The sequence below is a fragment of the Perca fluviatilis genome, chromosome 3, assembly GCF_010015445.1.
Source record: "Perca fluviatilis chromosome 3, GENO_Pfluv_1.0, whole genome shotgun sequence".
NCBI lineage: Eukaryota > Metazoa > Chordata > Actinopteri > Perciformes > Percidae > Perca > Perca fluviatilis.
Window position 1 is genome coordinate 26460978 of NC_053114.1, and position 18278 is coordinate 26479255.

The 18278-nt window shown below is 40.5% G+C and overlaps 1 protein-coding gene across 4 annotated transcripts in view; it reads right to left on the reverse strand.

Moving 5' to 3' along the window:
- Positions 1–18278, reverse strand: part of zfhx3 (zinc finger homeobox 3) — a 210335-nt gene that overhangs the window by 186827 nt on the left and 5230 nt on the right. For all 4 annotated transcript variants that reach the window (XM_039794348.1, XM_039794350.1, XM_039794352.1 and 1 more), the window contains one exon: positions 7921–7955. The gene's annotated coding sequence lies outside the window, so the exon portion shown is untranslated. Of the gene's footprint in view, positions 1–7920; positions 7956–18278 lie in introns of those variants that run through there.

An 18278-nucleotide genomic window follows, 5' to 3' on the forward strand; every position in this document is an offset into this window, starting at 1 on the left:
AGCACTACAGGAAGTGTTACAGGTATGTGCTGTAGTTAATAGCAGAATCATATTCACTACATTAGCCTGCAATTTTTCTTTTTCTCTTTGTTTTTTTTGGGGTGGTGAGAAATAGTTTAATATAATAAGCAACACTCAGCGTGAAGCATACATGCAAACAGACGCAGGCTACCTCTGACTGACAAGATGAAATGACAGGCCTTTGGTTACACACACAGGTTATTTCACTGTAACAGTCATGCTCTAACACTTAAGCCCAAGCCTCTGACATGCAGTACATGATTACAAGCACTAAATTATCCGCTAAAATCAAGCAAGGCTTCATTACAACACTGCACACTTAAACCAATTTGAGAAGTGAATAGCCGCTAGTTGTTGGGCAATTTGAAATGTGCAGATGTCTTGTTATTTGTGGGTCAGTCTAACTTCCACTCATCATCATCCCTTCGCATTCTGGTGATGGAGAAATAGCTTGAGTTATTGCAGCAAAGTCATTCTACAAACTGGGGAACGGCTTGGGAAACACTTGTTTCTCTTACTTTGTGTGGTAGCCTCATCTCCTCAAAACCTTCATTACTATTTTGTGGGACAGTCAGCAAACATGGGCCAGAACAGACTAGAAGCTGCTCAATCTATGGAGGTTAAAGAATCGTATACTACAGGAACACTTGTGTGAGACTCCATGTGCTTAACACTACACAGACTACGGCAGTAGTCATTTACTCATTTTCTCATATACACACTTACACATAAATGAATGCATAAGCACATTCATGGAAATAACTGTGCTTACACAGGCCACAAGCAATAGTATGATACACAGTGTTATCTTTTGTTTGACATGAAGACTCCATAGTTATTATTGATCTCTCTCTCACACACACACACACACACACACACACACACACACACACACACACACAAACATACATACACACACACACACAAAACTGTGGGTATAAGAGCATACAATTTACTGTATTTCAGTGGTATTTTGATGCAGTGAAGCCAATTATGGTATTGGTATTTATACATTTTAAAAATGTAATAAAATATTTTTTGTGCAACATAATTTCATTATCTTGCTCAACAAAATAAAGGTTTCAAGAGTTAAGGCTTCAAGGGTATTCTTGTGTTCTATGAAATCAGTACAAGAAAACTCTTTAAAGTTGGCACACTTTTCTTACAGGCCGAAACATAAGGTACTGTATGCCTTTCAGTCTACATGTACAATAACCTATCCAGATAGGAGTAAACCAAAACCTCTGGCTGTGGGCTCTTGCATTAAACTTAAAATAGCAATATATTAGTACATTTTTGGATGTTATACCTTACATATTCTTCACAGTGTGAAGACCCCAATTATACAGATTCATCTGATAGACCTATGTATAACAAACATTTAGCGCGGTCTGTGAGGGACACAGGAAGACAAAAAAAGAGCAGTACCGCCTTCCTATATTGAAAAGCTATGCCCAACCGGTGCTGTACATTGTGGAAACAAGAAGATCCTTTCTTTTGGACTACAAATACTGTGTATGTTTGTCCTGTCAAAAAGCAAGGCTAGGCTGTGGACTCTGTAGCCTGGGGGGCAGTGGCTCTTTGTGGCAGAGGGGGCATGCTGTCTGTATGTCTGTGCAGTACATGGAGGGACACAAAGGCAGGAACTGTGACCCTTAGGGTGCTCACGGCTCTCTTCAATTAGTATCCAGCAGTGCCTACCCAAACGTACACTCCTCCTCATGCAATTAAAAACTGGCCAATTTATTAGACCCCAGAGTTTGTTTCCACTGTGCCGTCCTTTGTCTCCAAAATCCCCACAGTCACTAACTTTCTTTTTACTGAGCTATACAGTGAAGTTTAGAAAAAGGAGGAAGATATGGACTTTATCATGGACAGAATATACTGTATATGTCAATAACATATGTGATGAAATGGATAACAATCAAGTAATTGCATTTCTGTTGATATAAATGTGGTAGATGCAAACCATAATCAGTTAATTCTAGCAGTTAATTTGGATAAACCAGACTATAATTATTCCAAGACAGATGGAGAAGCAGAAACTCCAATTCTTTTCACAATGCAGTTTGCTTAGGGCTACACTCAAGACCTTTTGTAGTCCTGGATGAGCTGGGCTCTAAGCCCCAGGGCATCCTGAAAAGAGCTAAATCTGAATTCACCTCAGTCCTACTGTTAGCCCAGAGCTAGCTAACACTGTTGGGTGGGCTAAATTATTCTATAATTTAGCCACAACATAGCAGAGTCCCTACTTCTGAGTGGTTGAGGGGTTGACAATCCCATTCTAAGACCATGCTAAGAAAAAAAGAATTTATTTAGATCCAGATATAATTGTTGTAAATGCAAATTTTGTTTGTTTAAAAGGTTTTTGTCACAGTAATATATGTTTTTACCCTCTACACTGGTACATGTTATAACAGATTTATTGGTTTGAGGGTTTTCTATGCGGCTTCTTTTGAAGCCAGGTAATGCAAAAAATTACATTAAATTACAAAATGTCACAGAAAGAACAAACACAACTCTGTAATACATAAATAAAATTGTAGTATATATTCTATGAGATACAGAGCTGTATCTAAAACCTTGTTCATCACAATTTGCTATGTAAACAGACACTCCAAACAACCATGAATCACTGTAAGAAATAATTATAGAAGTCCAAACATGCAGGTTTCTTATTCTACTGTATGAAATGGTAGCCTCTCAATATGATTTAGTAATATTTACAGCATGTCAGGGAATATGCTGAAACAGCATTTGAGCCCAAGCGAAAATGTGTGTAAAGACTTCTAGGAATATCTTGTTAAAAGTGTGGTGGATTACTTATTTTAGCTGCATGGTTTCCAAAATTATGCCACAACACTCCCAACGGCAAGTAGACAGTAACAAAGCAGACATACATGCAGACTATTCATAGCTGCCTCACAATGAACTACCTGACTGCAATGGGGGCTTTGCCACCTCTGTTATTCAGCCAGCACAGTCACCATCACAACCTATTCTGATACCAAATGTAAAGTCCAACTGCCCTCCAAATCCCTCCCAATTATAAAAGGTCCTTGAGTTGCTGTTTTGCCCCCTCTCCAGCTCCTGTCTGATTACTGAGTGTGGGGCGAGCTGCGCAGGCAATCAGCCGCAAAGCGCAGAGGACCAGGAGGACTGGGGGAAAAATCAAATCCAAAACACTGCAAAAAATAAACTTAAGGGGGACTTACGGACCGCAATTACAGGCCATCCAGCCAGGCCTCTGCTCCAGCAGTCAAGAGCTGCCATGATTTCCGACAGAAAAGGTTATTAGTTTTTATTGGAGGAAATAGATGCTGGGTGGCTTTAAATGGCACAGTAATGTGGGGGGATGGAGGGAGGCCTCCTGACCCAGGTCTCCCAAGGGTCCCATTGCACTGCCAGAGGGACACAGAAGCCATCACACACCCTCTCCCCTTCCCCAGCCATCATGCCCTACAGCTTCTGCTTGAACTCTAAGGCAGTGTTCTGGTCTTCGGCCTTGAACTCAACCTGGACACCCACTTCTTTTTTTTCTGGCATCCCTTTAAACATTAGCATTGTTGCTGAATTGGTTTTTACAGCCTCACATTCACATTGTGTCTCTGTCCAACTTCACAGGTGAGAATGTCTGAAAAGCATGGTCATCCTCGCTGTTAATATTTTCTCTACTTTTCCTATTATAATACATTTTCTTTTAAAAATTTTATGTTTAGGAGAATGAGTAATCTGCAGTTTTAAAATATTGAATGATTCATGTAAAACTCAAATTAATTGTTTTGAAATGATCATTTCTTCCTGCAAGAGAGACTAAAGTACATGTAAATTACAAGCGTTTCTCACTAAATTGAGTGAGTCAAACCCCAGTGTTCACATGGTTTTATTTCAAACAATGCCTTTGCATGGATAGTCTGCCACATACATTTTACCACTACATTTTCAAGCTGTCTTTGTGTATCTGTACACACATACATGTGCGCGCCTATGCCTCTAACATAGCAGCGGCACATGTGAAAACATTATCAGTGAGGGTGGCGGCTGCGTGTTTGCTTGGCTCGGTGTAATGACTGCCTGCAGATTTCCTGTCACATGCATGTGAGTCTGCTGCTCCAGAAGGAGAAGAGAAGTATGCAACCATATTTGCCTTTGTGCTGGGCTGCCAGCGTGTGTACTCTGCTGTGTGTGACGTTATTTCAGAATGTGTAAGCTACGATTGATCTGCCAGCACCAGATGAAGTGCTCTCCACAGGCGTCGGTGTGTCAGTGTCCAGTGACAGACAGTCATCAGACATGAATGATTTTATCAGACAGAAGAAACATACAGAAAGCTTCTTTTTTTTTTAATGATTAGGCTATTATCCCATGCATCTGATGTAAGAACTTAGTCTTTTAGGTGTGTAGAATGCAATTACTTTGATTAGGAGTGTCTCAAAATATGTCACTGTATGTCAAAGTAGATAATGTCAATGTTATCTTTTGAGACTGTGTGCGCGCATGTGTGTTTGTCTTCATTGTGCTTGCTGCCCATACTCTTCTGTCCTCATCTGTATTCAGGGCAGGTAGGCTCCAGCACGGACCCACAGCTCAGTAACTAATGGAGGGGCTGATGGGAGCCTGATGACGACCACAGGGCCATTTGTACACACACACACACACACACACACACACACACACACACACACACACACACACACACACACACACACACACACACACACACACACACACACACACACTGGTAATTTCCAGCCACATCTGCACTATGCATGCAGCTGGCAGGTAAGTTAATTACATTGACCATTTAATATTGGTGATTTTTTTTTCCTTTAGTGCGCAAGGGATGCAATTTGATCAATTTGGTCATCTTTCTGAGTAAGCGACTAACAATTACAGTGCTCTTCTGCGTCCGTTGATTTTCCCGCTGCTGTTGTTGCTGCTACTGCTTAGTTTTCTCCCTTTAATTGCCTCCACTACAAACTTTTCCAGGGAACCACTGCCCCTCTAAGTTGATTGCCAGGAAGTGCAGGGAATTAGAAAATTTATGTCACGCCAGGGTCATTGCATTAGAGTGGCATACGCATCAACTACAACGTGTTTGCTCTTACCTGCAAATAGGCTTTTACACATAGAGACATTTTGTTTTGCACAATGTTCTGCATTATAGCTAATTCAAAGCATATTAGACCCACTGCCTAACATGAATAGTTATAAGTGGTCACTTCTGATTTACACCTACATCTGTGCAAAACAGAGACCAAAAGCAAAACAAAAAAAGAGTGGTGTGTATGGTCATTCAAGTCAAACATGTACTGAAAGACTACGCTCTAAAACTCTACAGCTTTCTTTCATGTACCAGCAGGCCTGTTTCCATCCACTTTTCTCCTGCCCTCTCGTGTTCTGTCTTGATATCTTCTCTAACACATACTGTGGATCTCATATCTTTTCCTTTCCTTTTATTTCTCTTTTCCTCCTCATCTTCCTCTGCTGAGCTTAGGCCAAAGAGCTGACAGCCAGTGACCTAGGGGCCTCCAAGAAAGGTAATGGGCCCAACCCCGGAACGCACTCTCACTCTCGGCACACATGGGGCTGCCGGCAGCTTTGATCCAGTAGCCCCTGCCCAGGTCTCCTGACGCCTGGTGAGGAAATTCATAGGAACAACTGGAAGAGGCCTGTGTTTATTCAGCTCCTTTAATGAGTAGGGAGACGGATTATCAGGGGCCTAGATCTCCCCAAAAAAACACAAGGAAAGAAAACTGCTGCTCCTTCCAGATGTTGCTCTATCACCGGTCACTCCAAAAGAATCCGAGAGAGAGAGAGAGAGAGAGAGAAGAGAGAGAGAGAGAGTAAGAGAGAGAGAGAGGAGAGAGAGAAGGTTTATGTATGCAAGAGGGAGAACTAGTGGTCGGCAGCAGAATTTCCTGGTGCTTTCTCTGTTCTTCTGTCTGGCCAGATGTGGGAGCTGGCCAGCCCTCTCAGAGGAGAGCAGCCGCCCAGGCACAGTGGGGAAAGCTGGGGGCTCTGAGAGGGAGCTTGCAGACATGTGTTATTTTTATTTTTTTTGTGTGTGTGTGTGTGTGGGGTGTAGATGGTGTAGGTTACCAAGGTTCTCAGGCATAAGCTTTACTTTAAGCAATTTGTGCTGTCTTAAAGAGAAAAAGAAGCTATTTCCTGAGCCTGTCACACAACCTCTAATGTGTTATTTTTTTTTACACATAGCCTCATTGTAATCCTTAGTAACGTAGCAAAGCAAGTGACATGGGAACAGACGTATATGAAGCCTGTCTGTCCCAGGAATTGAAACAGAAGCCTGATTCACACGTAGCCTAGCAAATGACTACAGGTTGTGGAAAGCCAAAGGGAGCCCCAGTAATGGTAACGCCACTCTACCTGCAGACACGAAGCACACTCGGGCTGTGTGTCAGGCCCTTGACCCTTTTGCCAGAAGACTGACCAGATCAATATGTCTCTCCATTGTCAAACCATTTAGGAGAGGATTACAGGTCAGCCACTGGTCACAGATCCTCACACACAGAGGACAAAGGTCAGTCTGTGGTGCACATTTACATGTGATTTTCACACATCAGATCTTGTTATCACTTGTGGTACAAACAGCTTTGTAGTGCATTCCGGTCATTCCAACCCTTATGCTTTCTTTTGAGGCCCCATTCGAAAACCAGCCTCCGTTATAATCTACAAAACCAGACCGTCGTCATCTTTGTCCTCTGAACTGCTAACCTCTGTAGGTCCACTGTGTGTGTGTTCGTGTGCGAGAAGGATCGTGGGGGGAAAAAAGATGCTCACAATTAAATTACTCTGTAATGCTTAACTAAATCTATGCACATGTACATATCCATAAAGAACCACTGGGCCTGTATGTGTGTGTGCAATCAAACAAATGATCTTGTATGTGCAAATAAGTGTTCTTCACAGCTATAAAATTACACTTGAGTAGATTATTGAACTAAACAAAATAAAATACCATTTCACTGGTGTTGATTATCTGATTAGTACATCTGCTCAGCACAGACAGCTAATTAGAAAGGATTGCTTGAAATGCCAGTTATATTAAAACCATCATGAAATTATCTCACAAGAACGACTTGTATTTTTAGAATTACCAGCTTGCCTTCCAGTACAGCTCTGACATAAGACATTTGAAATGCTGAATGTTTATCTAAGATGTCAATAAACAAGTCTTCAGTAAGATATAACAATTTAATCTACCATCACTACACATGAGATAGCCTGTGAGGGCAAGCTGCTTGCTTAATATGATTTTTTTTATTTTCTTAAGATTTAGATCGTTGCACACTTCACTGATTATACATCCTCTTCTGATGTTTTATTCCTGATAAATTCTTCAAGTGAATGTGAGATTTGAATACTGCTTTCGAAAATATAACAGGGATAAAAAATGCTGTAAAAAGCGTTAATTAAAAAATGAAGAAATCATACCTCTGTTGCTCTTTCAATCATCATCAAGTTCATCCCTTCTACCCAATCACTAACTTTGGAGACATTAAAATTAAAGACGGAAATGATGATGTGTTTCAGGCTTTGAATTATTTAGAGTAAGGAAAGGGTTCATTCCAAACATGTTGGTCAAAGAACCTTGACCAGATATTTTTTGAAAATACTTGGGTATGGTTTAGAAATAATGTGATATGTGCATGTAATGGATATACAGTATAAGTAAAGACTTTCTGCACACAGTCTCTCATAATTTAAACTATAACCCTTTAGTTTAAACTTTTTTCTTCAGTCAGGTTTTCAAGAGTTTGTTTGGAGAAATAAATCTATAAAATACAAACTTTCCTCAGAGAAAGTATTTTCCTTAAAGTCTCATACATGTGGTGAAACTACAATAAGAAAAAAAACGTTTCAGGAAACACTTACCAACTGTGAAGCAGAGGAAAGCTTCCCTCACAGTCCTGCAAAACATAAGAGAAACGCATCAGCATCCACACAGTCTTCAATCAGCCTGTATATCCTTCAAACAAGTGTCTCAAAGAAAACAAAAGTGAACCACAGGTCTCACTGTTCATGCTGGTTTTATTACAATTATAATTCATAACCTTTTGCCAACATCCATCTTACTGACCAATATGTTCTGCCCCAAGGCTGTACTAAGCTTGCAACAAGATTGTATGTATGAATGGATAAAACCTGAATAATCTGGCAAATCACAGACAGCCATTTTCATCATACTGTTATTTTGTACTCATTTCTGTCTGCAGGCTCTGTGCTGTTTGTTGAGAAGTTATATTACAACCTGATGATAAGAAAAGGACACTGCACATGTTTATTATGCATAAAATACATAAAAGCATTGTATTTATATATGTAAATCAAAAACTACTCCTCTTTTATACATCAATTGCATTCTCATGTCATTCAAAACACTTTTGTACAGCAGCTCAGACGAAAAACACAAACAACTCGAGCACATTGTTCCTCAGTCATCCAAAATCTCAGGCCTCCTTCAATCAGAGTCATTGCACCTAAAGCAATGACTGTGTAAAGCCAATATAGTGTATACTGCCCAGTGTTCAACGTGACATCATGATTTCACGTAAACATACACGCCACTTTCCTAAAGCCAAGTGGCGTGTTATCTGTACGCATTTTGAGCTATCCGCGTGTATATCTACGCTGTATACAGCAGACGGCAGTCTGCTTTATCACAGCGTAAACATACACACCACTTTCTAAAGCCACGTGGCATGTTATCGGGAGGCCGCGTGTTATCGTGAGGCTACGGTTGGTTTTAACGTCACACGCGGGGGAAAAGAAAAAACGGTTGGGATTAGGAAAAGAAGAACTGGGTTGGGTTTAGGAAAAGAAAAACGTGGGAAGGAAACAAGACACGCGGGACGCGATCCCCGGTCTCCTGGGTGAAAGTCCTGTGTTTTACCCATCCACCACCCCAACCAACCTCCTACGCGGATTTTCGCCCTTTCATACTACTCGCTACGGCGTCAATTCACACGCAAACGCAAGGTAATGTAAGTCAATGGAGGCCAAATGGCGTTGATAAACACGCTGAAAAGCGACTGCGCGTCTTCATAACACGTCAATAACACCATACGAATTGTCATACATACGCCATATGCTACAATGGACTTTGCATTTGGAATATGTGTTAATATGATTTTCTTCTTCTGTTCATCATATTGTGTGTATAAGTGTGAGAATGACACATGCCTTGTTGTCACAAACACATACAATACAAAGCTAATCACCATATTGTACCAAAAGCAAACCCTAGTTGTGGCCATAAAATGCAAACTTAAAGTCGAAAAGACAATTTTCAAGAGGCAAAATCTCAACCTTGAAAATAATTTCCTTTCTCTTTTCATTAGCTATGAAATCATTTCTGGCAGCACTGCCGATTCCTCAGCGAATAACAGACTATAGTTTAATTTTGGTGAATAAGCCACAGATTAGAGAGCATAATTGCTGCTTCACATTGGCAGAAGAAAAGTTGTGCCTCAAGATGCTATGAATGACAAATGGACAAATTAATTCATTAATAAATACAATGTAAAAAAAAGTACACACTATATTGGGTTTACAATAACAGACAGTAATTTACAGTATTCCCTGCAGTGCTGACATTCAGACTTCATTTTGAATTATATTAGTATTATTAATGTTGAGCTAAAACCAACACTTCCCTGTTTCTCTGTACAGTATGGTTTGATGATGCTATAGCCTCAATCAGCCTTTAACCTCTGCCCTTAGACAAGGTAAAGGCATCCATTCCCCTGACTCCAGGTCAGTAAGTAAGCTTGTATTTTTGGATGGCTGCTGCTGATTGTGTATGCACTTTAATAAGCGGGCTGCAGGTAAGGCAGATTTATAGGCCCATGGTGGGATGGAGGGACCGGACTCCCTTGGCCTCCAGCTTCCCTCTGTGCCATTACGCCAGAGTGAGATATAGTGGGATATTGATCCCAATGCCACTTCATTTCGCAATAACTATTACACGATATTCTCCCGGGCTGCGCGTGGCTCCTGATTTATGCTGCCTTGCTATTTACATTAGCAGTAAGTGTTTTTCTATACCAACTGAGGAGGGTCTTACAGCCACACAAATGGACATGTGAACATTCACATTCCATACCATACCTGTCTTTTTGCTGCCTTTGATGCCTTTTTCACAGTAGCAGGGGTGCTTAACACACCGCTGCCTGCCAGGTGAGTTATGGAAGATACAAACATAAACATATTGAAGAATACATCCCAGCCTTCATTACAGCTGCGCGATTGACCTTGAGGCGATGTTAGTCTCCGGTATTATATCTTATTTAAAATACCTGCTTGATCACATCCACTCTTTAGAATACTATTATATTCAGGGAGATGGTTTTGAATTACTTCATTCCCACTTGCTGATTGGAGTAGTTCACAGTTAGCATGTAGAAAGCAATCAAAATAGAGGTGACTTCTGCATATGCGTAGAGAAACATAATCATAATTTGTGTTAAATAGTGTAGTGTATTTGCATCAAATGGATTTACAGTACATGTATAGTACAAGTAAAACTAAAATAAGAGGTCAAACTCAGAGGGAGACATTGCCATTCACTCTGTGCTACTGTGTGAAAATGTCTTCAACCAGAAATACATTTAATCGAATGCTGCCAATTTGCGAATTATATCATATCAAAGAAATTGTTGCCATGATCAGGATAATTAGGATAAGCACCCTGTGCCTCCTGAGTCTACACCGTGACCAGCTGCATACTCCAGAGCTGGGTCTTTGCCAAAGTGGCTTCCCTTGCTGTGCCAGGCTGGTGCTGAGTGTTTGTTTACACACAGTGGAAAGCTGTGTCAATGGCAGAGTAGGAGACATAAATGGGGAGGAAGGGTGGGAGACAGACCCTGTTAGTGCTGACATTCCCACAGGCAGCCCCCACAGGGGGCACAGCGCCTCAGATGCCGCCACTGCTACATTGTGCCACAACAGAAAACAAAAGGACTAATGACCCTTAATTGCTTTGGAGCCGTTTAAATGATGAGTGTCGCCTAAACTGCAGTATGTAAATCAAATCCCCCTCCTCGTCCCTCTTCCCGGTCTACCCCCTAAGCTCTGTCCCCTGGCACAATCAAGTCTTTTTCTCATAAGGGGACGGGCAGCTTAGCAGGCTCGCTGCCAAGTGAGGGAAGCTGGCAAGCGTGGTAATGTGCAGACACTTGTTGCTACAATGCCTGCCTGTTACGCCAGCACATGGTAGAAATGGGGCGGCTGAGGGGCGTGTGTGGGGAGCAGATGGGCATACTATAGCCTCCACGTGCTTCCAAATTAAACATGGTAATAGAAAAGAAGTGTGCTCTGCTCTCGGCTTTCAAAGCTGGCAGACACCGCGTGCATGTCCCATTCATTAATAGGTCCATTCATATGTAACACAAAGTTTGATTGTACAGAAATGCCCCATTAAGGAGGAAGGGGTTGGTTAGTGAATGCAAGTCAGTGTGCGTGTGTTTGTGCTTGTTTGCATGCATGTTTGCATATCTTTAAGAGTTGTCTTTGTGTATGCTTAAAGGGATTGTATAAGGTTGAGTTTTAAGGTTACACATTTTTTAATTGACATTTTAATAATACAAATGTATGTCATAACAATAAAACATGATATTACATTACAAAGAAAGTGGAAACAACTAAAGCCTATGAAAAATGTGTTATATAATCCATTTCAAAATGTTGGGATAAAAACACATTTGAGCAGTTAAGTCTTTATCAAAACAGATTGTAAAACTGAATAATATCAACTGCTGAGTTCAACCATAGTAGATGTTGTGTCCAGGACGGAGCCTTAAACCAGGCAGGTGTCCCAAGCCTGTGACGCAGTGAGTGGTGAGCGATGTCCTCACTAGATTATTATTACTTGATTATTAATGTTAATTATTACATTATATTGATAGAATGTCACTTCAGATAGTAGGTAACTGCTAATGGTTATTTTATGGTGAATGTGTCAAATCTGACGTGTACTTTTTTTTTTTGTCCTGTCTCTTACCCCCCCCCCCTTCTCTGTTTTATTTGAGTCTAATGATTTCGTCAAGATCATTGTCACACTTTTATTAGAACAAACAGAACTCCCTTACTATGTAATAACATTAACAAAATTGACCTTTCAGGAAAATGGCCTGCCAAATACCAAAGCAAAAATAATACTTGTTCTTTGAATGATGTGTTATTGATTTGCTTATCTTATTTTTACTTATTTGTTTGTATTGTTCAAGTTAATAGTGGCATAATATTGTAAGCATTCTGCAAAAGGCTGATTCCTTTTATGTGTACAAAGCAGAATAAACAAATGTAAAAATGATCGCAGCTGAATCTGAGCAATGAAACATTTATATGGCATGTATTTAGTTTCTCCGTCCATCATGCTGTTTTTAAAAGCCCGCTCCCCAAACAGACCACCACCTCTTCTTCACCCCTCCACTCTTTATCCACTCCACTGTTTTCTCCCTGTGAACCTGTATCCCCTCTTGTCATGGATTAGCCTCCATACTTGCGTGAACAAAGAGTCAGTCAGCATGTGTTTATGTGTTGGTCCATGTGTCGTTTGTAGAGGGTACATGTCTCCCACTTATGTCCGGATCTTAGAGGACCCCAATTTGTTAGGCATTAATCAGAACACCTGCTCAGAGAGCACCCTGTGTCAGAGGCTCACTCTGTGTCTCAATGGTTTCCTGGCTGCAAGGCTTTTTGTTTCACCACTTGAGTCATCAGGGTTGTTTGAAATCAATTTAACGATTGTGCCTGAGACTGATTTGAGTATGCAAATGCTGCATGGGGAGCAAAGTAGTAAGCAACATACAGAGAAAGAAGACAAGAGGGGGTAAAAAAAAAAAAAAGGGCCAGGGAAAGAGTAGCTGGGGTACTGTGCATTACTCTGGCATTAAAGAGCAATAAGTCATCAAGTGGTGTTGCAGGTGGCTGTAAACAAAAGACAAAAAAGCTGAATTTAACTCTACACTATAACAATGACATTGTCCTGCTCATTGCTGAAGGACAAGGCATGAAGGAGAACAATGTTTGAGAAAAAAAAGTAAAATGCTGTGACAGGACAAGGAAGACTAGGTCAGAGAGCATCCAGGAAAAAAGGGAGTACAAGAAAGAGGTAGCTGAGGAAACAAATGAATAAATTCATGGGGTACAAAATGAAAAGAAAGATAGAGAGGAGCAGAGTAAAGGAAGGGGGTTGGAGTCATCAGCGGAAGATTTTTATTGTCCGGACACAGGAGATGCACACAAAAGCACTGGGAAGATTCAATTAAGTATCATATGCAGTGACCTTATTGCCATGGTTACGGAACAGTGGAAAATATTAATCAAGCCTGCACTTGCAAGAGGGAGAAAGATGTTGGAGGGAGAGATAGAAGGAAGACAGAGTGGTAGGAGAGGGAGAGGATAATGTAGGACAATCTCTATATGATGTGTTTGATTTGATGTGTGTTTTACTGAATACAACGACCATGACTGTCCCCACCAAGCTTTGGACAATCTGTATGCTGACATCGAACAAGCCATTTACGGATTGGATTTTCAATTCCTTTGTCAAAAACATGTTTAAATGGAAAAAAAAGATGCTACCATCAAAACTCGTCTGGCTCACATTTGCACAGAGAGGAGTCACAAATGTAGAATGAGTTCAATTCAGAATTCATTTCATACAGAGGTGAACTCACTTTTCAGTTTAAAAAGATTTGTTTTAGCACCCTCTCTGTATTTCAGGTTGATTCCATGTGCCTACATGTCTGTTGATGCTATCTTAGTGAGGAAAAAAATCTAGAATCCATCACACAAGAGTGAATTCATTAATAACAAACTTGCGAATGTTTGCCACATGAAAATGAAATGTTTTTATCCATCAGTGTTTTTTTTATGTGCAATGGTACACTTGCACATGGTTCTAAATAAATCCTCTAAAACACAGTGCTTGCATATTGTTACAGACTGAAAAATTATGACGATTGTTTTCAATCATATTCCATTATGATGTTTCTCTCAGTCACATTTCCCTGCACACTGCGGAAGGGTAAAGTTGAAGATTGTTCTGTTTGATGAAGCTGTAGAGTGTTTGCTCGCTGTCTGCAGGGACTGTCTTGAAAACAATCTATCTGAAACTCCCCCGCTGAGCAAAATGTTAAATAAACAAAGGCGGGGATAAACAAAATCCCTCCATCTCAATGTCACTGAGAAGAAAGCTAACATTGTAATGCTGCGATTGTGAAAAGGAGGTGGCAGCCATAACGCGATCGTCGTTTAAACTTTGGACGAAATAAAATTACTTTTTCTCAAAATAGTTCATTATAAACATGTGTTATGTTTTAGTCTGTGTCAGCTGATAGTGTGTGGAGCTAGCCTGATGAGAGGGTCAGACTGACGTATACACATGAGGGGGCATGTTGGTTGATCTGATTCAAAACTGAATTACACACCAAGGAGCGGGCTGGCAGAGAAGTCAATACAGAGACGCTTCAGCTGCTCGGGGCTCCGAGCACACGAGCAGGCGGTCACTCCCGATGACCAATGCTAGCAGACCCAGCTCCAGAACACGGAACGTCAAACGACACGGTGGCTGGGTGAGTCAGTTTAACACAAAAACATATTTATTTTTAACTATTCTAACTATTCAAGTTATACTTAGTCATCTTGGAATATTGTGGAGCACCCCATAGTACTGCCTTTAGCCCACTGATTTTTCCCATTTAATCCACTGGGGTATATCATTCACTGACACAACACTCTGTGGCACGTAAAATATTTTAATGAACCGGGAAACATGCTTTTACTATACTGTGGCTTGATTACTTCAATTCACTGCATATCTTTACACCAAAACAGTGATTTAGACAGCAGTTAACAAAGAAAGCTGCAGTCAGAAATGCAAAGCAGGGAAGATATTCCTCCTGTCTTGGTGGCTCCAATATCCATATCAATTTATGCTATGTTTCAAAATTGTTTCAACTTCACCCATACCATCCATGCTGATTGCGCTCTTTTAATGCTTAATGAAAAATGAAAGGGAAAAAAAAAAAAAAGAGTTTAAAGTTTTAGCATGCAGTAACTAAGCTCCAATAAAAAAAGAAATAATGAGCTGCAATACAGAACTGCAAAGTTTTTTAAAAAGTTGGCGCAAGTTGGTTAGTTTACAAGTGATATGAAGAGTGACAGGCAGTGGTCATGCAGGACATCAGCCATTAATAGTCATCACTGAATGATTTGAGTTCAACATTGGTTCCATCCTTTGCTTACACTAATCCTGAGCCCTAGTGTCTGAAATTCCCCTGCCCATCCCTGTGGCAGAACCTGCAAGGACCTATGGGTGAGACTGAGGTGTAACAGCAGAGGGCTGTTAAAGTGCCTGATGTGACCATGACCACTTCCAGAAACAATTTAATTCCACAGCTTCAGCCATCTCCAGCTGATCTACTCCTCCAAGGTCATTAACTGTGCCACAGAAGGTCACATGATTAATGAGTGACAGACCCTCTGGTGCAATAATGTGTATGAACGTGGCCCATTAATTAGACAGGGGGGCCAGAGAGGATGAATGGCCAGGGACAGCTTGGCCCCCTCACAACCCCGTCCTTCCCAGACCCCATTTTTCATTTTCATCTGCAAAAACAGACACATATAACCACTTATAATATTCCCAAAATACCATGTATTCTCTTACAAAAAAAAACCCCACATCAACTTACAAACTTTACCAATAATTAAAAACATGATTAATATTTCAACAATGTACATTATAACATAAACCAAACACACAATAATAAAAGCAAGAGATTTTCTGAGTGTAAATGGCCGTGGTTCATTGCAACTACATGGGTCCAACTGCTGTTTATAAGTGCAAAGAGTACTGGCCTCAGGTTGATCTGGGTATCAAACATCAGAACGTTGCGTTGTTGCAGTCCTTTTTCAGGACTAAGATAAGCACTCTGTATTACTGAGGGCAATCTCCAAGAGGAAATGAAACATTCTGCTGCCACAGACTGGCTTTATTAGAAGACAACAAGTCCGGCCTCTCAGGATATACAGATCAGGAGATTTAATTGATGCTGACGGACTGTCAATATACTCCTATAGCTGGAAGAAACAAGAGTGTTTAACACTGCTCCACTGTAAATAGTATTCATTTCTCAGTCTAATCAACTTAATGCAATTCCAATAAGTCCATTTTTTAGAGTGGCCGTGTTGATTTGAAACCTCATAGCCCTGTTTTATTTTCACCAGTGCCAACAAATGTAATGGCTGCTAAGTATATTGGGCAATAATATAAGAATGCTCTACATCCAGTGCATGCATTTCAATTTTACCTTGAGGTCACAGCATTATGGATATAGCCCAGTGGGGTCATTAATCATAAATACATACACTGAATGTAATAACAACCAGTGGGAAGAAATAGACTTCTGGGAAGGTTTCAGATTAGGGCTTGTGTAAGACAAGGGGACACAATGGCTATCTATGTAAACAACTCTCATCAGTTCACCCGCTGTACCTGGGTCAGTGTTTTCTCAAACACAATCAAGCACTCAGTATATGTAGAGAGAAGTACACATTTCCAATTGTCATTGTCCCAGAAACACAATAGTGACAGGGTGAGCCAAATTCACTTAGAGCACAACCAGGTAAACAACATATTTTGGGAAAAAAAAACGAAGATGTTGTGATATGTGTGGTTGTGTAATGATGTTTTATCGTAAGATGAATATAGGTCATAGGATATTTATCTGTAGTTATGAATATGGATGAATAATAATTTATGAGGCATGCTGATAATAAACATAATTTTGAAAGGTACTACTGACATTTTTACACTACTTTTTATAAATGACAAAAATAAAATAAAAAAATATTCTTGCATCTTATCAAACATTCAGAGAACCCCTTGACCCTTCTGAATAAAGCATCTCTCTGGAGATTTGACACACATCTCTCAGCAGAGATCTGAAGACAGCCATGGATGTTGTTTGCCCTCTGATATATTTTTAATATTCAGATCATATCAAATATGTCCTCTTTCAATAATTGATCTATCTATCTATCTATCTATCTATCCATCTATCTATCCATCTATCCATCCACCAGCAACATAACACATGCTGAGCTTTGGCATGTGATTCCTATGCCCCAGTCAGTATATCTTCTTCCCTCTATTCACTATGAGAGCTCCGACTGCTCCCTAGATGTGACACGCGTGCCCAAGGGATCTACCCATGGCATGCTCGCTCCAACGAACCCTGCGACCACAAGCTAGCTGTTGGTCGATAACACTGTAAAGCTACATTTGTTGTGTCGACGCTCAAAGTCAGAGATAAAAATGCACTGTCAGTGCCACTTGTAAGAGAATGACTAGGAGTAGGATTAAATATTTGTGTATTAATAAATAATTAATTAAATTAAATTAAAATTCTCTGTATCTTCAACATCACACAAAATTTAGCAGTTGTAGTAAAATGTCTGAGCAAAATATCTTATATTTAAAGTACATTGTACTCCATTTTAGCATCCTGCCTGACGAAAAACATGTTCATTTGTTAAGGTCATAAATGCACTTAGGCATTTTAAAATGACAGTCGCTGTAAAACCAAATATTGTGTAAGATATGTACTAAAACATTTTTTTCTAAAGGAACACAGTGCAACACAAATATATCAGAGTCTAATAGAGTGAGTGTTTTCCATCCCTTCTTTTGACCAACAGCATCTCCTGTGGTGGCTCATTTCCTTAGTGCAAGAGGTCCCCACCCTCCATCGCAGCCAGGCTTCGGGGGGCATGGTGGAGAGAATGTGAGATAGAGGGAAGGAGCAAAGTAGAAGAGGGAAACCATGCTGGGAGAAAGGAAATCTTCCATGTGCAGAAACAGAGTGGCTAGAGGACATTTCACGCTAATGGCGGCCGGGCCAATTGAAATGACTGCAGCGCTGCATGATTTGAAGGTCAGGAGACAGCGGATTATATTCCAGTGGTGGCGAAGGGGGATTGGAGAAGTAAAATGGTGCCTCGCAACCATACCGCCCCTCCTCCTCTCCTGAATTATTGCAGAACAACCAAGATGGAATCAACATAGCACCAAACCCCAGCATCATTACTCTTGCACACAGCGCACCACGAAACACATAGCATTGCTCCAGTCTTTTTTGCGCCCGTACATTATAATGAGAAATTTTGCTGTGCAAAATTCAGAACATCAGTTTGTGAAACTAAACAACACAACATACCACTCT